The sequence below is a fragment of the Protopterus annectens genome, chromosome 6.part1 (genome assembly GCF_019279795.1).
Source record: "Protopterus annectens isolate FY-2018-M chromosome 6.part1, PAN1.0, whole genome shotgun sequence".
In the NCBI taxonomy this organism is placed as follows: Eukaryota; Metazoa; Chordata; order Ceratodontiformes; family Protopteridae; genus Protopterus; species Protopterus annectens.
The window spans coordinates 421,878,325-421,905,557 of record NC_056738.1 but is presented as its reverse complement, the minus strand read 5'-3'; the positions used below and the strand labels follow the sequence as shown (position 1 = coordinate 421,905,557).

At 43.8% G+C, this 27,233-nt stretch overlaps 1 protein-coding gene across 2 annotated transcripts in view; it reads right to left on the bottom strand.

The window, feature by feature from the left end:
- LOC122805610 (BTB/POZ domain-containing protein KCTD3-like) overlaps positions 1-27,007 on the bottom strand; it is a 2,987,990-nt gene extending 2,960,983 nt beyond the window's left edge. For both annotated transcript variants that reach the window (XM_044075857.1, XM_044075858.1), the window contains exon 1: positions 26,962-27,007. The gene's annotated coding sequence lies outside the window, so the exon portion shown is untranslated. The remainder of the gene's footprint in view (positions 1-26,961) is intronic.
- Between the last annotated feature and the right edge of the window lie 226 nt (positions 27,008-27,233).

Sequence of the window (27,233 nt, the reverse complement as noted above, 5' to 3'; positions counted from 1 at the left end):
TGGAATTTCTGTTTCTAGGCTGTGCCTGTGTTGGGACCATAAATTCTTTAGGTACCACTGTAGTTTTCTCATATGCAGTCTGGCATGTGGAACCAAGATTATGCATGATGCCATGAAGCCCAAGGCCTGCAGAACTTTTCTTGCTGTTAGCTTGCTGTGGTTTGTTAGTGCCAAGAAGTAAAGAGGAGATCTTTTGTTTTTCTGCAGTTAGGAATGCCATTTGTTTTACTGTGTCCAATTCAGCGCCCAAGAATGTCCTTGTTTGGGATGGAATCAGCCTTGATTTTGCAAATTGACTGTGTATCCCAGTGCTTGTAGCAAGTAAATGACCCTTTGTAAATCTGTTGTCAGCTTGCTTTTGTTGTCCCCTTGTAGCAGGCAGTCGTCCAGGTATGGATAAATTTGGATTCCCTGTAGTCTGCAGTGGGCGATTACTGATGCCAGGCATTTTGTGAATACTCTGGGCAGTAGATAAGCCAAAGGGCAATGCTGAGAATTGATAGTGCTCTGATCCTGCAAGAAATCTGAGGTATCTTCTGCAAATTGGTCGAATGGGGACGTGCAGGTATGCCTCCTTGAGATCTAGAGTTACCAGCCAACACTCCTTGCCCAGCATGGGAAGAAGTTGCTGTAGGGTCAGCATCTTGAATTTTGGGACAATGATGTATGTGTTTAAGGTGGACAGATCGAGAATAGGTCTCCAGCTTTTTCCTTTCTTGGAACTAGGAATAGTCTGGAGTAGAATCCTTTGCCTTGTTCTGTTATTGGTACTCTTTCCACAGCTCTCATCTTTGTTAATTGCATTATCTGCTGTAGAGCTTCTGTTTTTGATTTGGAGGTAGGTTTGGCATTCCTCTTTGACTGGTATAGCGTGGAAGTGGAACCGGTAACCTTGGTCTATGGTTTGCAAAATCCACTTGTCTTTTGTGATATAGTGCCAGTTCTTTGAAAATAAGGTTAATTTTCCGCCTAAGGGTGCTGCTATTTGTTCCCTGGTAGGCGGAGTTAGAATCAAGTCACTGTGATTGCCCTGTTGTAGTGGTAGTGGCTGTGCCTGTGGCTCTGTTATTACCTTGCCACTGTCGTCCTCTGTAGGCACCCCTCTGGTTTGATTTCTGCCTCTGGAGCGTCTATTCCTGCCCCTTTGGGATCTTGTGGAGTCAGGAAAGGACCAATTTTGGCAGGCCAGTTCCTGCTAAACCTTGGGGCTGAACCTGCAAGAAATCTTTAACCGTTTGTACAGATTTTGCCTTTTCTTCCATTTTCTTCATTACCTGCTGGGCAGGTGTACCAAACAAACTGGTCTTATCCATAGGAGCATCTAATAACTTAGCTTTAACATGATCCGGTAAAACTTGTTCCTTCAGCCATGCATGTCTTCTTATCACTGTGCCAGTCATGGCTGATCTAAATGAAGCCTCCAGTGCATCATAGCCACATTTTAAGGAATGGTTACTAACCTGTTGTATGTTATTTACCATTTCTAATAGATTTTCTTATCTATAGAGTCATCAGAGGATAGCTTTTAGTTAACTGATCAAGCATAAACTCTTGGTATTGTATCATGTGAAACTGACAGTTTAAAGCTCTAGCTGAGAGAGTAGCAGAGGTGTAAACCTTTTGCCCCATCTGTCTAAAGACCTGGCTTCCCTTTCAGAAGGAATAGGGTTTTGCTGTGGTTGAGGCTACTGCCTTAGGGCCCTGGGATATAGTTTGGGTCTGCAAGAGGGGCCTTGTATAGGTGATGATGAGTGTCTGGCACCCTGTAAAATCTATCTGGTTTGGCAGGTGCTGGAGGTAAAGAATCTGGTGCAGTGCAAACATCATTAAATGCATCGTCCACAACAGAGAGGACAGGAGGTATAGCTAAGGGCCTGTGTTGTGGTAGGTGCAGAAAAGTCCTAAGTCTTTTTCTGGAGTCTGAAAATCCTGTTCCTGCCATTGGAAATGTTCTCTCATGGCATGTAAGGTTTCCCCAAAGGAGAATTCTTCTGGTGGGGAAGCAGCTGGAATGGATTCTTCAGCATCTGAGTCCTCAAAATTGGAGAAAGGAGCCTCTGGCTGGTCTGTAATATCTGAGTCTTCCGCAGAATCATCAGAGGACACAGGCTCGGGGCTCTGCTCTAGGTCTCTTTCTGGGGCTGAGAGGCCCTGTCTGGGTGAGATTGAGATCCCTAATTAAGGATATTAAATCTTCTGCCAGAGTAAGCATTTGTGAACTAGAAGTGGGCCTGGTTGAGGGGGTTTAACAGGCACTGACTTAGTAGATTTGGCTGCTTTAGCCCTGGCGAAGGCCTTAATAGACATGGCTGCAGGAGGCCTAGCAGCACCACGTGCTGGGGTAGAGACATCCAAAGGGATGGTGTCTGATAAGTCACTAGTAACCACTGTAGTAGGTAAAATTTCTGAGGCCGATTCAAGTAAGGTAACGGAACCTCAGTAGTAGTCATTGATTCGGCTGTACTCTGATCAGTTTTCTCGGTTTCGGCGAAACCGAGACACTCATGTTTGCTTAACCATGGTTTCGGCGAAACCGCGGACCGCGAAAGTGTCGGTCTTCTTTGCGTTTTTAATAATTTGGGTAGTCGGAGGATCCGTCGGCAAAATGTACGCAACTTCAGAGCCGAAAAACTGTTCAGAAACCTCCGTCCGACGTCTAAGCGTTGTCGGTTGAAAGAAGCACAGGCGAACAGGCTGCTACGTCGTGGTCTGGGCCTAAACAAGGCAAACAGTAAGAGTGGAAATCTTTATGAGGTATTTGTTTCCCACAAGTTAAACAGTTATTGACTTTTTCTGACATCGGCTGAGGCAAGAAAGAGTCCCCAACGGGTACTTAGCTTTAGAAGTCTTGAAGGAGTATTCGGTAGTAGTAATCTCTGGATCTGACCGACCGGCACTTGCGAACAGCTTCTGCTTCGGGCGCCACGCGGCAAGAAAGACTGAAGAAAATGGCGTCGGCTGATGCCTTTATACCCGAAGACCAGCAGAGATGACGTCGGGTGAAGTGCGACATCAGCCGAAGCCGGACCCGGACTTTGGAATCCGGCCGACCGAAGGGCTGCCTGACGACAGGACAACCCAGTTGTTATGACTGCAGATGCATCCATGAAGGACATCGAGTCAGGTCTGGGAATAGTAAAGTGAACGCAGAGCAAAAAATGTACTGACAAAGAATGTTGCTTGAAGAATAAAAAGTTGTGCAGAGTTGTACTATATGCAATGCACATCAAAATCATCAATAAAAGATGAAGAGGTGTTAACATTTCCTGTACCAAATCATCCTGGCAGCAGACTGGGCACAGATATATTGCAGTTCAAAGAAATCATTTCAAGTTCCTGGAAATAATCAAAACGACAGATATCAAAACAAATGTGGTTAGTGCATTAAAGGTGTTGGTTCCCGAGATACCTTGTACTGTCACATCTAACATCGGTATGCAATACAAAAGTCAGGAATTCAGAAGATTTACCTATGAATGGGAATTCAGGTACATAATGTCCAATCAGCACTATCCACAGTCAAATGGGCACATGGAGAAAACTACCAAAACATTCAAAAATGTAGTCTCAATCTATGAGGATGGCTACCTCCCTCAAATTTTTGGACTACAGAAATACTCCACTGCAGGGACCTTAGGTCTCTCAACCGATGAATTTACTGCATATCAGCAAGTCAAATGGCATCAGAGATACTCAGTCAGGGGATCTAAACCTCTCCTGCAATATATCAGAATAGTTTGTTAATGGAGAGAAGGATGAAAAGCAAATTTTCTGCTTCAAATACATTATCGATGTCTGGAAATCAATACAAAGTAAACTAAATACTGAAATCAAATCAGGAGAGGCAGAAATATTACTAGCAGGGAAACTGAAGACGGTTACCAGATATACAGTCATGTGATATACAGTCATGTGATAAGCGTAAGAATATAAAAGCCATGGAAAGGAAAAGTTTGTAGCCTGAAGTTGTAGTCTTTGGACAAGCAACTGAACCTAGGTCCTATGCTTTTCATGTGAATGCATTGCACATGTACAAGACAAAAACCCTGAAGTCAAAGGTCAAGAAAGAGCAACAAGAACTGACACATCCAGTTCCAGCACAAGAAAAAATACAGTTGTGTACCTACCATTGCAGTCATTACACTTGGGTTATCCCGCTGGCAGGCTACCCGCAGTTGACCTGAATTCCAAAGTCTTGGTCCGGCGTCTGTTGCTGTCGCCTCTTCCCTGACGTCAGTGCACCAGGGGTATAAAAGATGCAGCCGATGCCATTTTATTCAGTTTTTCTTGCCCCAGATGTCAGGTGCGCCAAAAGGGTAGACTAAAAATTATGCCAATAAAAATGCATGCACTAAAATAAACATTGCCTTCATCTACAAGCAAATACACATACACATAAGTTGTATAGAATAGAGAAGTACAGATAAGTCCCAGCAATGAAAGGGGGATGGTGAGTGGGTAACCTGGACTGCAACAGTGAATACACTCTAACATCTACATTTACGGTAGGTACACAACTGTACTATGTTCATCGTGTTTCACTGTTGCAGTCATTACACTTGGGTTGAATCCCAAAGCTGAGGTTGGGTGGCTGTGTCTAAATAGAATTAGGAGTGGCTATGAGGCCCTGCAGAACTGCAGTGGCAAAGCCTGCTCTGGATTTAGAGTAAAGAGGTAAGTGGTAGTGCTTTGTAAAAGTGTGCACTGAAGTCCAAGTTGCAGCCTCTAAAATGTCCTTGGTTGGTACTCCTCTGAGGAAGGCTGCTGAAGTGGCTGCTGCTCTGGTTGAATGTGGCCTAATGCCCTTAGGCACTGATTTGCCATGATGTGAATAGCAGAAACGAATGCAGTGGTCTAAAAATTTTGAAACAGTCTGCTTTGAGATGGCCTTTCCTTGTGATCCTGCAGCATATGCCACTAAGAGTTGCTCAGTCTTTCTGAAAGCTTTAGTTCTGTCCAAGTAGAAGCGTAGCTGTCTGTGTATGTCCAAAGAATGCAGAAGTCTCTCCCCCCTTATTCTGTGGGTTTGGATAAAAGGTAGGCAAATTAATGGTTTGGTTAAGGGCCACACTGGACACTACCTTAGGCATAAAAGTTGGGTTTGTCCTCAGAGAAACCCTGTCTGGATGGAAAATGATAAAAGGTTCCACAGTCATGAGTGCCTGTAACAGTCTTCTAGCTGAGGTTATTACCAGGAGCAGAGCTGTTTTCCAGGATAAGAATTGTATCTCAGCTGTATTGGCTGGATCAAATGGAGGCAGTGTGAGTTTTTCCAAGACATAATTGAGGTCCCATGCAGGTACTGGCGTTGTACTTGGAGGTCTTATGTTTTTGAACCCTCTGAGGTACTGCCTTAGCAGTAGATGTGAAAAAATATGTGGGTCTGTATTGTAATGAGCTGAAATGGCAGAGGCATGGATCTTAATTGATGAAAAAGATAGGCCTTTGTCCAGCATCTTAGTTAGGTATTGTAAAATCTGAGGAATATTTGGTACAAGCGTGTCAATTCTTTGTGCCTGGTTCCAAGCAAAGAATCTCTTCCATTTTTCTGCATAACATTTTCTGGTGCTGGTCCTCCTGGCCTCCAGAATAACTTCCAGAAAGTACAGTTTTGTACCTACCATAAATGTAGATGTCCGATAGATATGCAACTGCAGTCCTAACATATGGGTTGTCCTGCCTCAGGCAGCCCTCGGTCGGCCGGATTCCAAAGTCTGGGTCCGACGTCGGCTGATGTCGCCTTCTTCCCTGACGTCAGAGCGGTCGGGATATATAAGAATCAGCCGACGCCATCTTCTTCAGTGTTTCTTGCCCCAAATGCCAAGTGCCCTCCAAGGAAGGCTGAAATTAGAACTAGATTACAAACAACAATGCCAAACAAGTAAAACTGTAATAAACAGATACACCATAACAGATATCCCCAGCTAAGGTAAAAGGGGGAAGGAGTGGACCCATAAGAGTAGAGGGGAAGGAGGGAGGGAAAACCTGACTGCAGTTGCATATCTATCGGACATCTACATTTATGGTAGGTAGGTACAAAACTGTACTATGTCCTTCAAGAATGCAACTGCAGTCCTAACATATGGGTTGAATACCATAGCCAAGCTGGGGGTGGTAGGATCTAAGAAAAAGAAGGTGTAGCTAAGATGCCCTGCAGAACTGCCGAAGCAAAGCCTGCTCGGGATCTGGAGTATAAGGGCAGGTTGTAGTGTTTGGAAAATGTATGCACGGAACTCCATGTGGCAGCTTCTAGAATGTCTTTTGTAGCCACCCCCCCCCCTTAGGAAGGCTGTGGACGTGGCTGTTGCTCTGGTGGAGTGTGATCTGACATTGGCTGGCGCACACTTTCCATGGAATGAGTAACAGAATCTGATGCAATGACCAATCCATTTTGAAATTGTTTGTTTGGAAATTGCTTTACCTTGTGCTGCAGGGGCGTAAGCCAGAAATAGCTGATCAGACCTTCTGTTGAACTTGGTTCTGTCCAGATAGTAGCGTAGTTGTCTATGAATGTCCAGAGTGTGCAACAGTCTTTCCCCTTTATTTTGAGGATTGGGGAAGAAGGTAGGCAGGTGGATTGCTTGGTTTAGAGAGACCCTGGTTACCACTTTTGGCATAAATGAAGGATTGGTACGTAGAGAAACCCTGTCCTTGTGAAAGATAAGGAAGGGGGGGATTGCCATTAGGGCTTGTATCTCTGAGACTCTTCTTGCTGAAGTTATAGCCAATAGGAAAACTGTTTTCCAGGATAGAAATTGTAATTCTGCAGAAGCTGCTGGTTCAAAGGGGGGGAAGAGTCAGCTTTTCTAGCACAAAATTGAGGTCCCAAGCAGGTACTGGTGCTTTCTGGGAGGCTTAATGTTCTTGACTCCTCTAAGAAATTGCCTAAGCAAAGGATGTGAAAATACTGGAGGATCAGTGTTGTATCTTGCTGAGATAGCTGAAACGTGAATTTTTATGGAAGAGTAGGACAGTCCATTATGCAGCATTTCCGCCAAGTATTCCAGTATGTGTGGGATGCTCAGTACCGATGCATTTTGCCCCCTATTGGTATTCCAAATGCTGAATCTCTTCCATTTTGCCGAGTAGGCCTTTCTGGTGTAAGGTCTGCATGCTTCTACTAATATCTGCTGAACTTCTTTGGAGAGAGACAAATTGTAGTTATTCATGGGATCTTCCAGGCTGCTAGCTGTAGGGTTTGGAGGTTGGGATGGACCGTCCTGCAATTGTGTTGAGTCAAGAGATGAGGTCGTAGGGGCAGAATCCACGGTTTGGTGCAAGATATGCTTCTCAATAGTGGGTACCAGTGCTGTCTCTGCCAATCTGGAGCTATCAGGATCCCCTTCGGTTGCTCTTCTTTGATCTTTAGTAAGGCCCTGGCCATAAATGGCAGAGGTGGGAATGCATAGATTTTTAGGGAGTCCCAGCTGAAGGAGAGAGCATCTACTTTCCAAGCTTTGGGATGGTGAGTCCTCGAGCAGAACTTTTTCAATTGATGATTTAGGTGGGAGGCAAATAGGTCTACGTCCGGCCTCCCCCATGCTGAGGTCAGTTGTGCAAAAATGTCTGGATGCAACATCCATTCGTGTGGATCCAGGATGCTTCTGCTTAGACTGTCCGCTAGAACATTGTCTTTGCCTGGTACAAACTGGGATTGTAACTGTATGTTGATATTCAGGGCTTTCTCCCAAAGAGTCATTGCTAGTCTGCAAAGGGGGTAAGAAAGAGTACCTCCCTGCTTGTTTATGTACCAAATCACAGTGGTGTTGTCTGTCCTTATTAGTAGGTGGCCTTGTTGTAGGTTGTTTGCGAAGGCCTCGATAGCATGAATTACTGCCAGCATTTCTTTTTGATTGATGTGCAGATGTGCTTCCTGGAGAGACCATTGCCCTTGGACACATCTGTCTTCCATGTGAGCCCCCATCCGAGGTCTGAGGCGTCTGTTGTGATGGTCTGAGATGCCTGAGGCTTGGAGAAAGGCATACCCATGTTTGATTGACTTGCTTTGGCCCACCATAGAAATTCCCTTTGAAGACATGGGATGAGTGGTATGACTGCTTCTAGGCTGCTGCCGTGTTGAGTCCATAAATTTTTTTAGGTACCATTGCAGTTTTCTCATGTGAAGTCTTGCCAGTGGAATCAGTAAAATGTAAGAAGCCATGTAACCCAGGGCCTGCAGAAATTTTCTTGCAGTCATCTGGGAGAGTTTTGCTAGGTTGCTGAAGTAAAGAGTTAAATGTTCTTGCTTTTCTTCTGTAAGGTAAGCCATTTGTGAGTCTGTGTCGAGCTTGGCTCCTAAGAAGGTCATTTGTTGGGATGGTAGAAGTCTTGACTTTTGAAAGTTGACTGTGTATCCCAAAGCCTGCAGTAAGTGAATGACATAATTCAAGTTTTTTATCAAGGCTTGTTTGTTGTCCGCTTGTATAAGGCAGTCGTCCAGGTAAGGGTAAATTTGTATTCCCCGGAGTCTGCAATAAGCAACTACTGATGCCAGGCATTTCGTGAATACTCTGGGTGCAGTAGATAAGCCAAAAGGCAATGCTGAGAATTGATAATGCTCTGGTCCTGCAAGAAATCTGAGGTATCTTCTGCAGCTGTGTCTGATTGGGACATGCAGGTATGCCTCCTTGAGGTCCAGAGTAACCAGCCAAGACACCTTGCCCAGCATGGGAAGGAGCTGCTGCAGCGTAAGCATTTTGAACTTTGGTACAATGAGAAAAGTGTTTAGAACGGACAAGTCCAGAATGGGTCTCCATTGTTTTTCTTTTCTTCGAACAAGGAACAGTCTTGAATTAAATCCTTGTCCTTGTTCTTGCGGAGGCACCTTTTCTATTGCTCTGATCTGTCTTAGCATTGAAATTTGTTCTGTTGCCTCTGCCCTTTGATTTTGTGGCAGATTTGGCAAGCCTTGTTTTACTGGAAAGGTATGGAAATGAAACCTGTAACCGTGGTCTATTATGTCAAGAATCCATTTGTCTTTTGTCAATATATGCCAGTTTTTTGAAAATAGAGATAATTTTCCGCCCAAAGGAGCTTCCTTTTGCTCTTTGGTCGGTGTTGTCATAAGTAAGTCATTGTGATTGTCCCTGTGGTGCAGGAGAAACTCCTGTTCCACTTCTTTGCGTTGTTGGTTGCCATTGGTGCCCCCTGTAGGAGCCTCTGTACTGCCCTCTTCCTCGTGCACGTCTGTTTTTTCCCCTTTGAAACCTATCAGAGTTGGGAAAAGACCAATTTTTTGAAGGCCAATTCCTGCTGAATCTAGGAGGCTGTACCTGAAGGAAATCCTTGACTGTTTGAACTGATTTAGCCTTTTCCTCAATGGATTTCAACACATCTTTAGCATTAGCACCAAAAAGCTTGTTCTTTTCCAAAGGTGCATCCAGAAGTTTTGCTTTTACATGATCTGGTAGAGGTTGTTCTTTTAACCATGCATGTCTACGAATGACTGCCCCTGTCATAGCTGCCCTACATGAAGCTTCCAGTGCATCATATCCACACTGAAGGAAATGGTTGCTAACCTGCTGTGTATTGTGGACTGCCTCCTGTAAGGCCTTTCTATCTAAAGGGCCAGGGGAGGCTAATTTTTTCTGAAAATCATCCAGCATGAAATCCTGATACTGAAACATATGAAAGAGGCAATTGAGGGCTCTCATGGACAGAGTAGTAGATGTGTAAACTTTTTTGCCCCACCTCTCTAGGGACCTTGCTTCCCTGTCTGAAGGTAGGGGATTCTTGGTAGAGGTGGCTGGAACTCCCTTGGGACGCTGGGAAATAGTTTCTAAATCAACAGCATGGGCCCTGAAGAAATGAGCATGGGTCTCTGGAACCCTGTAGTATCTGTCTGGCTTGACCGGAGCAGGGGGAAGAGAATCAGGGGTAACACTGGAATCTGAATACAGATCATCCAAAACATCTAGCACAGGAGGGATAGCTAAAGGCCTGTGTTGGGGTTTCTTAAGGAAGGTACGAAGCCGCTTCCTGGAGTCAGAGTATTCTTGGCCTTGCCACTGGAAATGTTCCCTCATGGAATGCAGAACTTCCCCAAAAGAAATATCCTCAGGAGGGGAGGCAGAGGGGATAGAGTCCTCCGCATCTGAGTCCTCGTAGGCCTGAAAGGATTCTTCCTGAGTATCAGAGTGAATAGAGTCACCTGAGGCTTCATCAGAAGAGTGGGGGTCAGTGGGTTCTACCCTGGGCCTTTTGTCAGCAGGAGGCTGGGATCCTCTTTCTGGATGGGCCTGGGAGCCTTTGATTAAAGAAATTAAGTCCGCAGCCAAGGATATGATTTGAGAATCAGGGGTGGGCTGAAGCAAAGGTCTAGGAGTGTGAGCCTTAGACTGGCTAGCAGCCTTTGCATGTGTGTAGGCCTTGATAGACATCGACATAGGAGGCCTAGCTGCCCCACGTGCAGGAGTGACCTTGTCGACTGGAATGGTCTCCGGCAATTCCTGGGCTTCAGTGTCTGGAGGAAAATCTATCACCGGCGTCGGAGTGGGCTCCGGGACCGGAGGAATCGGTAACGCAGTGTCGTCGGTTCGGAGCGGTGGAATAACCGCCTCAGAAGGAACCGAAACACCCGCGGTTGGCTTTGGTGTGGTGTTGGAGGAAGTCGCGGGCCGAGGATGTCGGTCCCGGTCTTTCCGTTTTTTTAGAAATAAATGATGTCGGTTGTTCCGACGGCATTATGTATGCGAAATCTTCGCCAAAAAAGTCTTCAGCGAACTCTGCCCGGCGCCTGAGAGTGCACTTATTGAAGCAAGCACAGGCAGCACAGGCCGAAACGTCATGGTCTGGGCCAAGGCAAGGAAGGCAGTAAGAATGGAAATCCTTATGAGGTATTTGTTTACCACAAGACAAACAATTATTTACTTTTTCAGTTTTTTCTGACATCGGCTGAGGCAAGAAAAGGTCCCCAACGGGGTACTTAGCTTTTTGATGACTTTGGTTATGTAGAACACAGGAGCTGACCGACCGGCACTTGCGAACTTGCTTCTGCTTCGGGCACCGTGCGGCAAGAAAGACTGAAGAAGATGGCGTCGGCTGATTCTTATATATCCCGGCCGCTCTGACGTCAGGGAAGAAGGCGACATCAGCCGACGTCGGACCCAGACTTTGGAATCCGGCCGACCGAGGGCTGCCTGAGGCAGGACAACCCATATGTTAGGACTGCAGTTGCATTCTTGAAGGACATCTGCTTTAGAGAGAGGTGTATTCTGAATGGTTACATTATCCGCCATGCTGCCCGATTTAGGGTTCTGAGTTGGCTGTGCAGGATCTGATTGCTTTGCTGGGTCAGTAAGTGAGGAGTTTGAGGTAATGTCCAGGCTGGGCCTTGAGACAAGCTCTTTAGGATTGGGTACCAGTGCTGGTGGGACCAGTCTGGGGCAATCAGTATAATTTTTGGCTTCTCCTGTCTGACCTTTAGGAGTACATTTGAGAGGAGAGGCAGTGGAGGAAAGGCATATACTGTAAGGGTTTTCCAGCTGAATGATAGAGCATCCACTTTCCATGCTTGCTTGTGATAAGCCCTTGTGCAGAATCTCTGCAGTTGGTAGTTGTGAGGGGAAGCAAACAGATCCATGTCTGGGTGTCCCCATTTCCTTGTTATCATGCTGAAGATTTGTGGATCCAGTTTCCACTTGTGAGGATCCATGAGGTTTCTGCTTAGTTCGTCTGCCAGAGTATTTGTCTTTCCTGGCAGGAATTGTGCTTGCAGGTGTACTTGATAAGTCAATGCTGTGTTCCACAAAGTCATGGCTTGTCTGCAGAGGAGGTAGGAATGTATGCCTCCCTGCTTGTTTATGTACCTCATGACTGTAGTATTGTCCATCTTTATCAGCAGTTGTCCTGGATGAAGTAGATCCTTGAAGGCTGTCAGGGCATTCTGAACAGCTAGCATCTCTTTTTGATTGATATGAAGATGCATTTGGCTTGCGGGCCATGTGCCCCGAATACATTTTCCTGCCATGTGGGCCCCCCAGGCATAATCTGATGCATCTGTTGTTAGTGTCTGCCTGGCTGTGGGTAAAGTGAATGGATGTCCCTTGTTGTGGTGACAGGCCAGTGCCCACTATCGAAACTCCTGCTGCAGGCAGGGAATGAGGGTGATTAATGTTTCCAGGCTGTGGCAATGTTGAATCCAAACACTTTTTAGATACCATTGTAGGTTCCTCATATGCAGTCTTGCATATGGAATTAGCAGAATGCAGGATGCCATGAAGCCCAAAGCCTGCAGAATTTTTCTTGCAGATAACTGGGTCTTTGTTTCCAACATTTTGAAGTAAGAAGTCAGTTGCCTTTGTTTGTCTGGCGTGAGATAAGCCATCTGCGCAGTTGTATTTAAGCTTGCACCCAGGAATATTATCTCTTGAGAGGGTACTAGTTTTGATTTCTTTTTGTTTACTGTGTACCCTATGCAAATTAGTAATTTTTTTACAAATGCCAGATGCTTTAGTAGAATGTCCTTGTTCTCTGCTTGAATAAGGCAGTCGTCCAAGTAAGGATATATCTGAATTCCTCTTTGTCTGCAAAAAGCAATTACTGGTGCCAGGCATTTTGTGAAGACCCTGGGCGCAGTAGATAAGACAAAGGGCAGTGCTGACAATTGGTAGTGCATTGAGCTAGCTATGAATCTGAGGTATCTTCTGCAAGATTGTCTGATTGGGACATGCAGGTATGCCTCTTTTAGGTCCAAAGTTACAAGCCAAGCCTTCTTGCCCAGCATGGGCAGAAGCTGCTGCAGAGTCAACATTTTGAATTTTGGAACGTCCAGAAATGTGTTTAGAATAGACAGGTCCAGTATTGGTCTCCAGGCTTTTTCCTTTTTGGGTACCAAGAAAAGTCTTGAGTAAAATCCTTGTCCCTGCTCTTGTTGTGGTACTCGCTGAATGGCCCTCATGTCCATGAGGGATAAAACTTGCTTTTGTGCCTCTGCCCATTGATTGTGTGGCAGGTCTGGCATACCTTTTGCCCTTGGCAGGGTGTGAAAGTGGTAGCCCTGAGACACTATATTCAAGACCCATTTGTCCTGGGTGATCATGTGCCAATTTTGTGAAAAAAGTGCTAGTTTTCCCCCTAAGGGGGCTGCCAAAAGATAAGTGCTTGGTGCTGGCAGAGGAAAGTCATTGGGACTGTTTCCTGTATGGCTGTGATTTGTCTTCTCTGCTTTTGGAGGTAGAAGCACCCCGTTGTTTAGGCCTGCATGAGCCTTGGGGCTGGGATCTGCCTCTGGGGTGTCTGTATCTGCCTCTTTGCGGCCTGTCTGACACTGGAAAGGACTAATTCTTTGTAGGCCAGTTACTGCTAAATCTGGGTGGCTGTACCTGTAAGAAATCCTTAACTGTCTGCATAGATTTCGCTTTGTCCTCCATTTTCTTCAACACCTCTTCTGCTTTAACACCAAACAAAGTATCATGCTGTAATGGAGCATCCAATAATTTTGCTTTAACATGATCAGGCAGATTCTGTTCCTTTAACCAAGCATGCCTCCTAATGACAGAACCCGTAACAGCGGCCCTGCAGGAGGCCTCCAGAGAATCAAAACCACATTGCAAAGTATGCTTTCCCACTTGTTCAGCTGCATGCAATAAATCCTGCATTTCCTTGTTTTCTGCACATTCAGAAATTGTCAACATTTTCTGTTTTAGCACTGACATTAAGTATTGCTGATATTTAAGCATATGAAATTGACAATTTAAAGCCCTTACAGCCAAGGTAGCAGAAGTGTAAACCTTTTTCCAAAATCTGTCTAGTGCCCTTGAATCCCTAACAGAGGGGTAAGGTTTTTTGCAGTGGAAGCCTTGACCCCTTTGGGACCCTGAGATATAGTTTCTGGGTCAGCAACAGGGTTTTTATAAAGAAATTTATGTGAATCCAAAACCCTGTAGTATCTGTCTGGCTTAACAGGTGCAGGGGGTAAAGAGTCAGGAGACAGGCCGGACTCTGAAAATACATCATCTACAATGTCTAAAACAGGGGGAATTAGCAAGAGGCCTGTGCTGAGGTAGTAAAAAAAAGTCTCTGAGCTTTTTCTTAGATTCGGAGTAATCTTGGCTCTCCCAGTGAAAGTGCTCCCTCATGGTATGCAGGGTTTCCCCAAAAGAATAATCCTCAGGAGGAGAGGCTGAAGGAATAGATTCTTCAGCGTCAGAATCCTCATAGGGAGGAAGAGAGTATTCCTGTTCAGAAGAGGAGTCAGAGGAAATGGAAACCTGATCTGAAGATTCATATTCTGTCTCTTGCCTAGGCCTCTTATCAGGAGGGGGATGGGCACCCCTGATCAAAGTAATTAGGTCTTCGGCCATTTTGAGCATCTGTTTTTTAGGCATGGAGGCCTGTTCATGGGATTGCTGCACTTATTTCTTTATCTTTAGTGATGCTTTATTCTTTGCCTTTGAAGCTGAAGTCGGTTTTACATATAGCTGTGTAGGCCTGAAAACACCCTCAGAAGCCGATGCCTGCTCAGCGGCTCCTGACCCATCTGAGGGAATACTTTCAGAGTGTCCAATACCTTGAGTTTCCAGCGGCCTAGTCGGCTCCACGTGGTAGTCGGAAGCAGCCTGTGGGTCTGAGATAGCGGGCGTCAGGGGCTGCGAAAGCACCTCACTGAGAACCAGCGACTGGCTTAGAAGAAGCCTCGTCATCAGTTTTGGACCTTGGATGCTTGTCCTTTTCCTTGCGTTTCTTGTGAATTACGGTAGTCGGATGGCTATCCGACGACATTGTGTAATTAAATCTTCGGCCAAAGTAATGAAAAGCAAAATCCTACCGACGCTTAATAGTGCGTTGGTTAAATCTAGCACAAAACCTGCAATTAGCAACGTCGTGATCAGGGCCTAGGCAAGGAATACAATAAGAATGGAAGTCCTTACGAGGTATTTGCTTCCCACAAGAAATACAATTATTAACTTTTTCTGACATCGGTCTGGAGCAAGAAAAAAATTTTCCCCAACTGGGTACTTAGCTTTAAATGAAAACTTCGTATCTGAAATTCGAACACGAAAATCTCAGGAGTCGGCCAACTGGCACTTGCGAACTGCTTTTGCTTTGGGCACCGCGCGGCAAGAAAGACTGAAGAAAATGGTGTTGGCTGCATCTTTTATACCCCTGGTGCACTGACGTCAGGGAAGAGGCGACAGCAACTGACGCTGGACCAAGACTTTGGAATTCAGGCCGACTGCGGGTAGCCTGCCAGCAGGATAACCCAAGTGTAATGACTGCAACAGTGAAACACGATGAACATCAGGCCTGGAGAAATGTAACTGTCAAGACATGCAGTAGCAGAATCTAAGGCACATCTCCAAGAAACAATGCAGTACAGGAATAAATGTCTCAAGGGAGACTCTAGGGTGACAGCAGTCCTGTTAATCTCTGTAGATATGGAAAACCACTGAAGCAACCAGACAGATATATATGGATAATTTGAGAGCTACTCATGATATTACAGACTGAAAAGCCATATTTATTAAAATGCCTTTTGAATGTAAACAAACATTTTGTTTTGATGCACATGTCCAGGAAAGCTTAGTACAGCAACTTGTAATATACACACACACACACACACACACACACACACACACACACACACACACACACACACATATTAACGAAAAGAGGAAAGATGTCATGTATGGGTATATAATTTTAGCAGCTATTAAGATAGCTATAAAATGCCATACGTCAAACAGCATACTTTCTTCAAGTTGTAAGTAGTCTGATGACAAAGCAAAAGGAGGTTAGTAAACTCTGGTGTTTTAATCACCATCCTGACAAACCCACTGACACTTCATAAAAACACAGTCCTCACTCTTAATTAGTAATAGTGGAGTAACTATCAGCCTGACTAGACCGAGATACGGTAGAACCTTCAATATCCAAGCCTTATCTGTTCCTACATTTATTTTAGGTCATTAAACCACAAATCAGCATCTTAAAATTAAGTCAAGCACTCACCATAATGTTACATCTGTGTTATCCATTTATATTTCTCCTCGACATATGAGTTCGGTTCCACGCCTCAGAACTGACTTGGCCATTACTACAGCTTGGGAAAGCAATAAACTCTCGAGTCTAACCCTTACCCACAAAGCTCCTCTCTTAATTACCTCAGATCAAGTTTGCTGAAAGACAGACAGAAAGAAAAAAAATCCAAAAGCCTTAAATGAGACCATATCTGGAACCATATAAGAACAACAATAAGAGATATGTGTGCATTATCCGTTCCACAAAAAACCTTCAAGGGCTGGGAGAAATTAGGAGGGGAGTCGAGGATAAATGAAAATGGACAACAGAGATAGAATGTTATGGTGATTACATAACTTCTTTATCTGATGTTGTCATTTTTGATTTTATCCTCGACATATTGGACAGAGTCCCCAGCTACCTTTGACCTTGGGTGATCTCAAGGAAGGATATTCCTGAGCACCATTAAACTAAATGACACTCTTCCCCTGGAGACCAGATCCAATTTGTAATAAATAATAAAGGTATGTGGGGAAGCCTAAGTTCCTGCTGCACAGATATCATCCATAGAAGCTCTAGACTGAAAAACCGCTGAAGTAGCTACAGCTCTTGTAGAATGTACCTTTAAAGGCCTAGGCCATGGTTTCCCAAAGTGTGCGCTGCAGCACCCTGGGGAGCTGTGGCTTCCTCACAGGGGCGCCACAAACCAATAAGCTTAACTGCAAAATAAACCACAAACTAATAAGCTTAGTTAGTTAGTTTGTGGTTTAATTTGCGGCCACGGCTTATATGCATCCGTAGCAAGTATAAATGTATCTCTTAGTCCTTAGAACCAGTGTGTCATGTTTTCTGTTTCTTCATCTTAGTTGATATCTCAGAAGCATTTTTATTTGATGTAAGTACTCCTTAATTGTGTTTGAGGATTTGGAACAGTTTTACTTTTTTGGAGCATTTAAAATATTATGTTAGCTTGCTGTTCTCAAATACAAGCAAGCCAAACCCTCAAAAATGTGTACCATTAACATTGATGTTCACAATAAGTCAAAGTTCTATTTTGTCAGAAAGATGCAACACCTGCATTAAGTCCCAGAAAATTTTCAGAGGTTGTAAAACATACATTTGTTTCAGTTTTTTTTTTTTTTTGCAATGTTATGGCTATTTTCAGATATAATCTTCTTCGTTAACATTATCGGACAAAGTGCCAGGAACCTGTAGGTAGACAGATAAATGGAGTACCACAGGGTACAGAGTCCTGGGTCCTCTCCTGTTTGGTATCTACTTTTCTGAAGTACAGGCTAACACAGAAGGTTTTTGGCTAACTAAGTTCACAGATGGCTGTAAACTAGGAGTCATAATTGAAACTCCTAAAGATGTGGACAGCCTACAAAAGGGCCTCACTGAGACAGATGCCAAAAAGTGCATTGTCATCCCCTTTGGTAAAAACTCTGCACTCATGAGCTACCACATAGGTGGTAGTCTACTTAACACTGAAAGTGTGATAAGAAACCTTGGGACACAGGTGGACAGTAGTCTCTCCTTTGATAATCACATCACCACAGTAGTCAGGAAATCCTTCTACGTGGCACACATCACAAAAGGTTTCTCATACAGGAAAAAAGAGGTCATTGTTCCCCTCTACTAGTCACTCATTAGACCCATTATAGAGTACAACACCCCTTTTGGTATGTACCTCACAAGACATCTACAACAACTGGAAAGGCCGCAGAAATATCCCACAAAGAGGATTACCGGCCTCAAACAGAAGCCCTAGGCAGACCATCTCAAAACACTCCATCTTTACTCTGTTGCATATCACCTACTCAGAGGCGATCTCTGCCTAACATACAAAGCTATGTCAAACCCAGACCTGTTGGACATGTTCCACTTAAAGAAATCCCAATCCCTGCGAGCTACATGCTCTAGGAACCTAAACCTTGTCACTACAATAAACAGAACATGCTGGAGGGATAGATTCCTGTCCCACAGACTTCCCATACTCTGGAACAAACTACCTATCTATATCAAACAAAGCTCTTCATTAGCACTCTTCAAGAAAAATCTTGATGAATGGATGGGAAATAGGAAATTCACCCCGGGGATCACCTCTGTGGCTCTGCTCGACAGGGGCACAGGAAAATAATTTTCTTGGATGGTGAAAGCCAGGGTACCTTTTTGGCTAGGCTTGTATAGGCCCCCTAGGGCCAATAGCCTGTTGCCTACCTATGAATAAAACTCATCATTAGCTTATCACGGCAGTCAAAGAAAAAAAAGGTGGGAGGGTGATATGTTACTTCATGTGAGTTGATAAAATACATTTAACTCATTTTAAATAAACAGTGACTCCCTTAATCATTGCAGTACACATACACACAGAGATTCAGATAACTGTAAACCACACAAAATGCACGGTGCTCTCAACTACACAAAAGAAGGCAGACAAACACAACTTTCAGCTATCTTCAGCCTCTCCACCTCCACTATGTACAATGTCTAAGGGTGCACAAACTTTAGAAATAGGGGATCCCCATTACTGCCCCCCATTAAACATATAATCTTCAAAAAGTCTCACACTAAAGGGGTTATACAAATAGTGTTAATTTACTTAGTATTTCAGATAAAAAAATGGAAATCACTAGACTTCAAATAGCAAGCTGGGATAACATTTGCAAATTCCTTTCAATTTGAAGTGAACATGTGTACCAAATGTGCATAAAATCCAAACGCTGAATTAAAAGGAAAAGCCAAAAGGTCGGGTCAGGCGTCAGTGCAACTGCAACACTGCATCAGTCTTGTGAACATTATAAACCACTTCTTCCACTTCGCTATCCCAAGCATCCAAAGAATAAAACCAACCATCAAAAATAAAACCAGCTGCCAAAAATGCAAATATTAGAGACCCTAGGATTTTTTTCTGTTTTTTTACATTAGTAGTCCTGCACAACTGTCCCGGTGCATTTTTTCTGGTAGGGATGGTACGTTCCTTTGGGATTAGTCTGCTTTCCAGTAGTGTTTCCTATTTTTTCACCTCTCACTTTCCTTGCATGTGGGTGTCAGCTGCAGCAAATGCTCTGCATGCTCTCCCTCGCCGTTCGCACCTCTCCTTCTTTGCCTGCCGTCGCGCGGTGCAGTCCATGTTTCGGGAAAAGGAGGAATTTGCATTACCATTGCCATGCGCCAGCCATCTGCGTGCAAGGAAGGCAAAGCTCTAACTTATTGTGATTCTACTTTGACTCAGCCTAACTGATGCATGTGCTTCCTGTCTAAAGCGGGTATGCCCCAACAAAACTATTACTTCACTCCCACCCTGCCTGACTCTTCTAGCACCTGAGCTGCTATTCCATCCAAGGTTTTTTGCGTCATATGCAGGGCTGTAGCCATTATGCCACAGAGCTGGGCTAGCCACAAAATCATGACCCTGTGCATCACAGTTGTCCTTTGATAATTTTTAATGACAGACCTAAAATGGAAGTTAGCCTTCTATTTATTGTGTAAGTCGGACATTATGATGTTAATGGCTTGGCCCTGGTAAGCTGCAGCTCAACAAATGATCAAAGATGTAGCAAGTCCCAATGTCTTCATGAAAACTTACTCCATGCTTTATGTAGATCTCAGCAATACCACTTTAATTCCACTCTCTCACTAATGAGACATAATAACCAAGGCCATTGAAAATTATATAGAAAAAAGTGAGAAAAAATTTTGTAAAATTGTAGGTGGGTTTTGAACTTCTTTACCAACCCTTACTACTCTATAATAATACTTTATATTATATGGAGCAGCATGGTTGCTAGACAGATGTGCTGTCATTTTAGCCGTTTTCTGTTTGAGTTTTTCTAATTAATAAATAAATAAATAAATAAATGATCATATGTTCATAGGTAAGTACTAGGAAGTCTGTCTACAGACTATTAAAAGCCTAGCACTATCATTTAAACATGCTGTCAAACGCACTAAGCTCCTCCCTAATGTCTAGTTTAGCTAGTGATGACGTTGCAGTTAAGAGAAGTATTAGCTCCCCCACAACGTCAAGGATTACGGTTCAGTTTACATTTTCTCGTACAGTCTGTGTGAAACTAGTAGCAATAACTCATTGTGCTTTTCTCTATTCTTATCAGTTTTTAGTTGTACAAATGTACTCTATGTCTCCGTAGTAGTTAGCCTACTCAGTGACAGTCCACATCTTTTGGCATTCCCTTTTCAGGGGACTGTTGTCCCTGTTCTTGGTTTCAGTGCCTGGAAAATGATCAGTGCCTAATCCTCACCCCAGTTTTTGCGGCACTGAACATGGCAATGCACTGGCAGGATATGGCGGCCCAGCAGGCCGAACTGGCAGTGGATCACTTGCGGGATCTGATGACTGCCATGTTAGGCTTGCTACACAGTAGATTTGGGTTAAATCTGGGCATTGAGCCAAAGCAGTATCAATCATGGGTGCTGCTGCTGACAGCTGTACTCGGGTTGCTTGTGATCATGGCTGTCTGGGTCGTGGCCTGTGCCGGCATCACTGCCTGGAGTAAGACAGCAGGCAGTAGCCAGCAGGCTACCATAGCAAGTATGGAAAGCAAGCTGCCATCTAGCAGGGGGCAGCTAGTGGATGATCTCAAGAAGAAACACAAGAAGAAATGACTGACAAGATTAAAGTGAGTAAGAAGTTGGAGCTAAAATACTAAACAGCCAGTTAAAGAGTTTGTGTGTCTGTGGGGGTATAGAACTAAAACTGTGTTTACATTGCTAAATTCATGGAAAAGTTTGTCTAAAAATCCTGGTAAACGCACTTTAAAATGACATGCTGGTTTGTTGTAGTTTTCCATTTCGCTCATTATGTTGCTGTTGTGAGAAGGTTCATTAGTATTACCTTGCTCATGAAAATAATATTTATCAAAAATAAAAAAGAATGGACTCTGCTCAAACTTGGTTCTTCTTGTTCAGTGGTTTCTTTACTCTAACTAACCCTTTTAATTAAAAAAAATTATTAGCTATTTCGCAAAGTATACTTGTTAGAATTTGACGGGGGGGGGGGGGGGGGCGCCTTGGGAAAACCTGGATTCAACAAGGGAGCCGAGAATTGAAAAAGTTTGAGAACCACTGGCCTAGGCAATTTAATTTTCTTTTTATTGTAGATAAAAGAAATACATACATACTTTGAGACATCTGTCCAGCATCACTTTGTTGACTGGTTGGCCAAGTCTTGTAAATGAAAATGACACAAATAGTTGGTCAGATTTTCTTAAACTCTTAGTTCTGTGTAGATAGAAATGTAATTGTCTGTGAACATCTAATAAATATAAGCAGTATTCACCTTTATTAGTACAAATGGGGAAAAATACTGATAAATGAATAGTCTGATTGCTACTGGTCTCCTGACACCACCTTAGGCAAGAAGGAAGGACTGGTTCTCAGTTAATCTCTATCTTTGTGGAAAATCAGGTAAGGAAGTTTACATGACAAAGCTTGTATTTCTGAAATCCTCCTGGCAGAAGTTATTGCCACTAAAAATATAGTTTTCCAGGATAAAAAAATTCAGATCACATTCAGCTGATGGTTCAAAGGGAGGTTGAATAATGACTTAATGGCACTAATTGAGATCCCAAGATGAAGTAGGATCTTTGTAAGGGGGGTTTAGCAAGAGAATTCCTTTTAAGAAGGCCTTGCAAAGCTTATGAAAAGCCAAAGAGGATTCTTTAAAACCATTACGGAAATTAGAAACAGCAGCTAAATAAATTTTTTTAGTAGCCTGGGAAGCACCTGCTTTAAAAAGTGAAGCTACAAATTCTAGAACTTTTATCAATGGGTGCTGAAAAAGGGTTAATGTTGTTATCATAAGCCAAAAAGGTAAACCCCCCTCCATTTACTGGTGTAGAGTTCGTGGGCAGCTGACTTATGAGAGGCTAAGAGTATATGATGTACCAGGGAGGAGAGTGAGGGATGCCTGGCTATTAATGGAACTGAAGAAACCAAGCTGTCAACTCGAGGTTCACAATGTTTGGATCTATCAATCCCTCTGGAGGAGATAGAAGGTCTGCAGCTGGGTCTCAAATCCAAAGCTGTTGAATCTGAGACAACGCCAAAGAAAGGGGAACTATATTTGTCAAGGTCAATAAGGTGCAATGAGGATTACTTTGTTCTTCAACCTGATTGCTTTCTGTAGGAATTTCGGGATTAGAGAAATTGGGGGAAAGACAAAGCAGTCTGGAGGGCCAAATGTGGAGAACATCATCTCTCGGTGACTCCCCCGGAGGGAGGGGATCAAGCAAAGTAGCTACTGCACTTGTTGTTTACGGGAGAGGCAAATAGGTCACAGCAAGGCTGGCCCCATTGATGGAAAACCCTGTCACTTTTGGACTGAGAGACCACTTGTGCGGCAGGAGAATATACCTGCTTAGTGGTGGTGCTGAGGTAGCGTTGTTGCCTGACAGTAAGATGTTGTCCTGTTCGATTCTCAGCTAGAGCGTCTTCTGTGTGGAGACATGCGTGAATGGGCATACCTTCATTGAAGGTTGTGCGTCAGGGATGGCAACTCGGCACGTAAAAATCTACTGCCAATCAGTAGCGGACTGGAGTTCTGCTGTGGCGACCCCTAACCGGGAAAAGCCAAAAAACACAACAACAAGTTTGTCCACTATCACAATGGAATTCCTCATAATGTGCACTGCTATCAGAAAGCAGTTGGAAGAGATCGCCCACTGCCACACTCGGAGAGCTTCTCGACAAAAACGGTAGGATTTGGTTCCTCCCTGTCTGTTGATGTACCAAACCACTGACATACTGTCCATTTGAATCACAATTGTTCCTGAAGGAAGAGCAGTCTGAAAAGCTTGCAATGCTAAAAGCACTGCTCTTAGCTCCAGTACATTGACATGCAAGTTGGCCTTTGTGGGGGACCAAGTGCCTTAGACAGTCTTGCCCAGATAATGCCCCCACTACATCTGGGAGGTCTCTGTGGTTACTATAGCTTGGTGTTGTGATGGGACAATGAGACAGCCAAAAAGAATATCTTCAGAATGCATCCACCAAGGTAAATCTTTTCTGCAAAGATTGATCAAAATCAGGTCTGACATGGGTTGATGCAACACTGACCACTAAGATGCTAGCAACCATTGTAGTATCCTCATGTGGTATCTTGCTAAAGGAGCTAGAGTTACAGCTGCAGCCATTGAGCCCAGTGCTTGGAAGACTAGACAAGTGGACACTTTTCTGTTGTTAGCTTCTCTGTACCTGAACTCTGATTTTCTGTAATCTTGGCAGGGGGAAGAGAAGCTACAGAAATCTGAATATTTAGAAGGGCTCATATGAACTCTAAATTGTGAGTTGGGGTCATTTTTGATTTTTCATAACTTACAGTTATTCTCAGATAAGAGGAAATGTGAAGTACATGGTCTCTTGCTTCTATTAATTGATGCCTGGTCACAGCTGTAATGAGCCAATCGTCTAGATACAGAAACACTTGCAACCCCTGCAGTCTAAAGTGAGCTGTTCCTACTGCCATACACTTGGTAAACACCCTGGGGGCTGTAGTGAGATCAAAGGGCAGAACTCTGAATTAAAAGTGACTGGCTCCCAACAAGAAGTGGAGAAATCTTCTGCATATTTTGTCCATCTTTATATAGTAATACACATCCTGAAGATCTACTAAGCACATCCAATCATCCTTTTCCAAAAATGGAAGAATGGACTGTACTGTGACCATCCGGAATTTGGTTTGGTGAACTGATTAGTCCAGTACACCTATATCCAAAGTCAGACTCCAGTCCACTGTTTTTTTTTTTTTTTGGCATGAAGAAGAATCTTCAGTAAATTCCAGACATTCTCGTCTGGTGGTACTACTTGGATGACTCTTTCTTCTAGTAGTTATTGGATTTCTAGAACTGCTTGTTCCTTCTGACTGGGTAGAACACGTCAGGGATTTTCTTGCATATGGGAAGAGGAAGAGAAATGGGAATTCTGCAGTCTCTGGATATAATCCCACACACCCAAGCATCTGATGTTACTTGTAGCCAGGCATTATGTGCAGGGATAAGTGTCCCCCAACTGCCTCCAGAGGAAGACAATCGGGCCTCCTTTCAGGAGTGCTGGTAGGATCTACCAGAGAAAGAATCACTGAAACCCTGATTTTGTGGGCCACTTCTGCTGCGTGGGAAGCATCTTCCATTGAAGTTTCCCCCTCTGCCCCTGGAGGGAACTATCTCCACGTGTCCTGAAAATGCCCTTGGGACTTTTTGATCCACAGTTTTCCACTGCTTCTCTGATTTCTAGAGAATAGTCATTGAGGAGTGGAAAAACATAAGCCCACAGCAGAAGGGGCCTTTCCATTTTTCTCACACCTGGATAAAGTTTCTCTAACTTCTGGACCAAAGAGGGACGATCTATCAAAGGGTACACTGATTAATGAAGACTTAAATGGCTCCACTAAGTCACATTGGTGCATCCAGGCATGTATCCTAATGGCAATGCCTGAACCTGCTGCTCTAGTGGTTCCTTCGGCTGCATGAGTGATGAGCCTCATGGACGAATTGGACACAGACTCTAGGGTGGCCAACTGAGAAGCCAACTTCTCTTGGACATCCACAGAAATGGTTCCTGCAAGGGTATCCGATAACTCCTTGACCAGATCCCTCTGAAATCTGGTGAAGTGTGCAAAGAAATTCAAGGAATTTGGGACTTCTAGTCATACCTCTGTTTCAATATTCCAGGATGTCTCCAAAGGAGACATCATCAGGGGGTGACCTTGGGGATCCCTCATCTTCATTGAAGTCAGTGTCTTCAGTGATAGATTCATCTGGGATATCCAAGTGCTTCCTCTTGCACTTTTTCTTCTTAGGGACATCCTCAGTGGGGTGATCTTGTGAGGTATCAGAAGAGGAGAGAACGGTTATCTGAGAGTCCTGCGGTTTCTGCACTCACTGACTCAGTGGGAGAGCAGGTTGAATATATGGGCATGAGGAGGAAAGGGACACTGTCTCCAAAGTGGCAGGGGCTGACTGACTGACTGCAGCAGTCACGGCTCTCTCCATGGCCCTGAAAGATGCCCCCCCCCCCATGAAGAAGGAAGGGAGCCCAGAACAGAGAAAGACTGCCTTGGAACCATGGTCACTCCCAGCTCCAAAGAGACAGCTTCTGAGAACGAAGAGCTGATTTGTGCCAAACCCCTAAGGAGTAGAGATGGCTCCGAAAAAATAGGTGTTGACTCATGCCCACAACCCCCCTCCCCACCACAGAGCTGGCAAGACAGACTTGGCACAGTGAGGCTTCGAATCTGAGAGGACCGAAGACCTCCAAGCAAGAACTGGTTCTGAAGACCGGGATATCTCCAGAACCACTGCAAACGGCACCAAGTGGCTCAGATCCGAAAACTCTGATGCTTCACATGAAGTCAGAGGAGAAAAACCTGGAGGGGTAAGAGAAGAATCCAGTCCCATCCCCAAGCGGGCTGGGGCCAAACTGGTACCAGACAACCCTCTCGCCCAGATCTTACTCATCAGCCTCTCCACATCACCTTCAGTTAAGCTCTTGTTGGAGTGGACAGAAGGGGTGGAGGGAGATTTTGTTCTTTCCAGAAAGGGCGAAAGCAGCCTTCCTGCAAAAGGTGCGATAGAAGGTGAATAAGCTGTCCTCGGAAGATCCATAATGGATGGCTCATCAATTTGCTTACTCAGTATCAAAATAGTCAATAATGTAAGAGATGTCTGTGCTAAAAGTTTTGGTGTTGAAAAATCTAAATGCTTCTGCACAGAAAAGCTAGGTGCCGAATTTGACTGACTGGATAAACTCAGTGCTGTAGGCCCCTTCAGGACCAAAGTTTTAGTAGAAGAGTCCCAAGGTTCCAAGAGTTCTAAAGGAACAAAAGACTTAACCTTTTTCGAGGGCAGTCCCAATGCAGTGGAATACACCTTTTCTGGAGTGGAAGGCTTCTCTTCTTTTGGTTCCTCGATAACTTTGGAAGACGAAGATAAGAAAGAAAGAATACACATCAGTCTTGGCTTTGTCAATACAGGATAAGGCCTCTCTGAAGGCTGATGGAAGTGTACCCTTCAAAATAAGTTTATTAAGTCTTTCTACTAGTGCCCTGTGACTGAAACTGTGGCATATAGAGCAGTCGTCTTGAAGGTGAACAGGGCCTAGGCAATAAACACATAGCGAATGTACAACTTTCGCAGGAATTTTACGCCCGCATTTCTGGCACCTTTTGAAATCAGCAACTTTAGGTTTATCTGCCATACTGAGAATATTTCTAAAGTTTGGAAATAATTGGCGAACACAGGCCAGTTATACAACCCACACACACACACACACACACACACACACACACACACACACACACACACACACACACACACACACACACAGATAAAAAGCTTCAGAAACAACAACACTCACTGAAGAAATAAGTAGTTTTTCATAGAAGCAGGAAGAAAACCAATCAACATTGATAGCCAAGAATACATGAAGTTGTATGAAGAGAAGGAAAAACTTATCAACGATGACAGTTTAGAATACATCAAAGTGTATGGAAAGAGAAGAAGATGACACATTTAAAAGTGTTAAAAAGAATTGGGTAGGTTAATGATTAATAGATAAAGACAAAAGAAGTAGAAAGTAGCAATGGCAAATGTGTCTGTCATGAAAAGTGACAAATGAGATATGGGGTAACTAGGAGAGGAGCACTGTGGGTAAGGGTTAGGCTAGAGAGTTTTTGGCTTTCATGAGCTGTAGTAACAGCAGAGTCAGTTCCGAGGCTCGGAACCAAACCCATATGTCGATGATAAAATGAAAATTGATAACATCAAATTGCAATTAAAAATAGCAAGATGAAAACAAATTCCTTTTGTTCTGTGGTCTTCACTTCTGAAAATATCCCTCTCATAGTCTGTGCATTTTTTCATCTCATAAAAATACAAAGTCTTGTACTGCTTTATCTTTACTTACAGCACACTTTCCATTATGTCACAATGTAAACATTATAAACAGCAGGACTACAAGATAACACTTCAAAGTAGTACAAACCTATGATCAAGTTCTTTGGTACGAAGAAAATTTAAAATAGGTGCAAACACAGTTGGGTCTCGATCTATAAAAATCTGTTAAAAATAAAAAATGTAAGCATATGTTAATATAAACATTAAGAAAAGTCAAAAAAGTCACTAAAAAAGGTGCAACACTACTAGAATCATCATAAATACAGTAAATTAAAAAAAATAGTAAACCAATATGCGTACTGTATGGTCACAGGAAAATGCTGAACAAAGTTAAGCACGTTCATCTCCTTTTAAACAGTA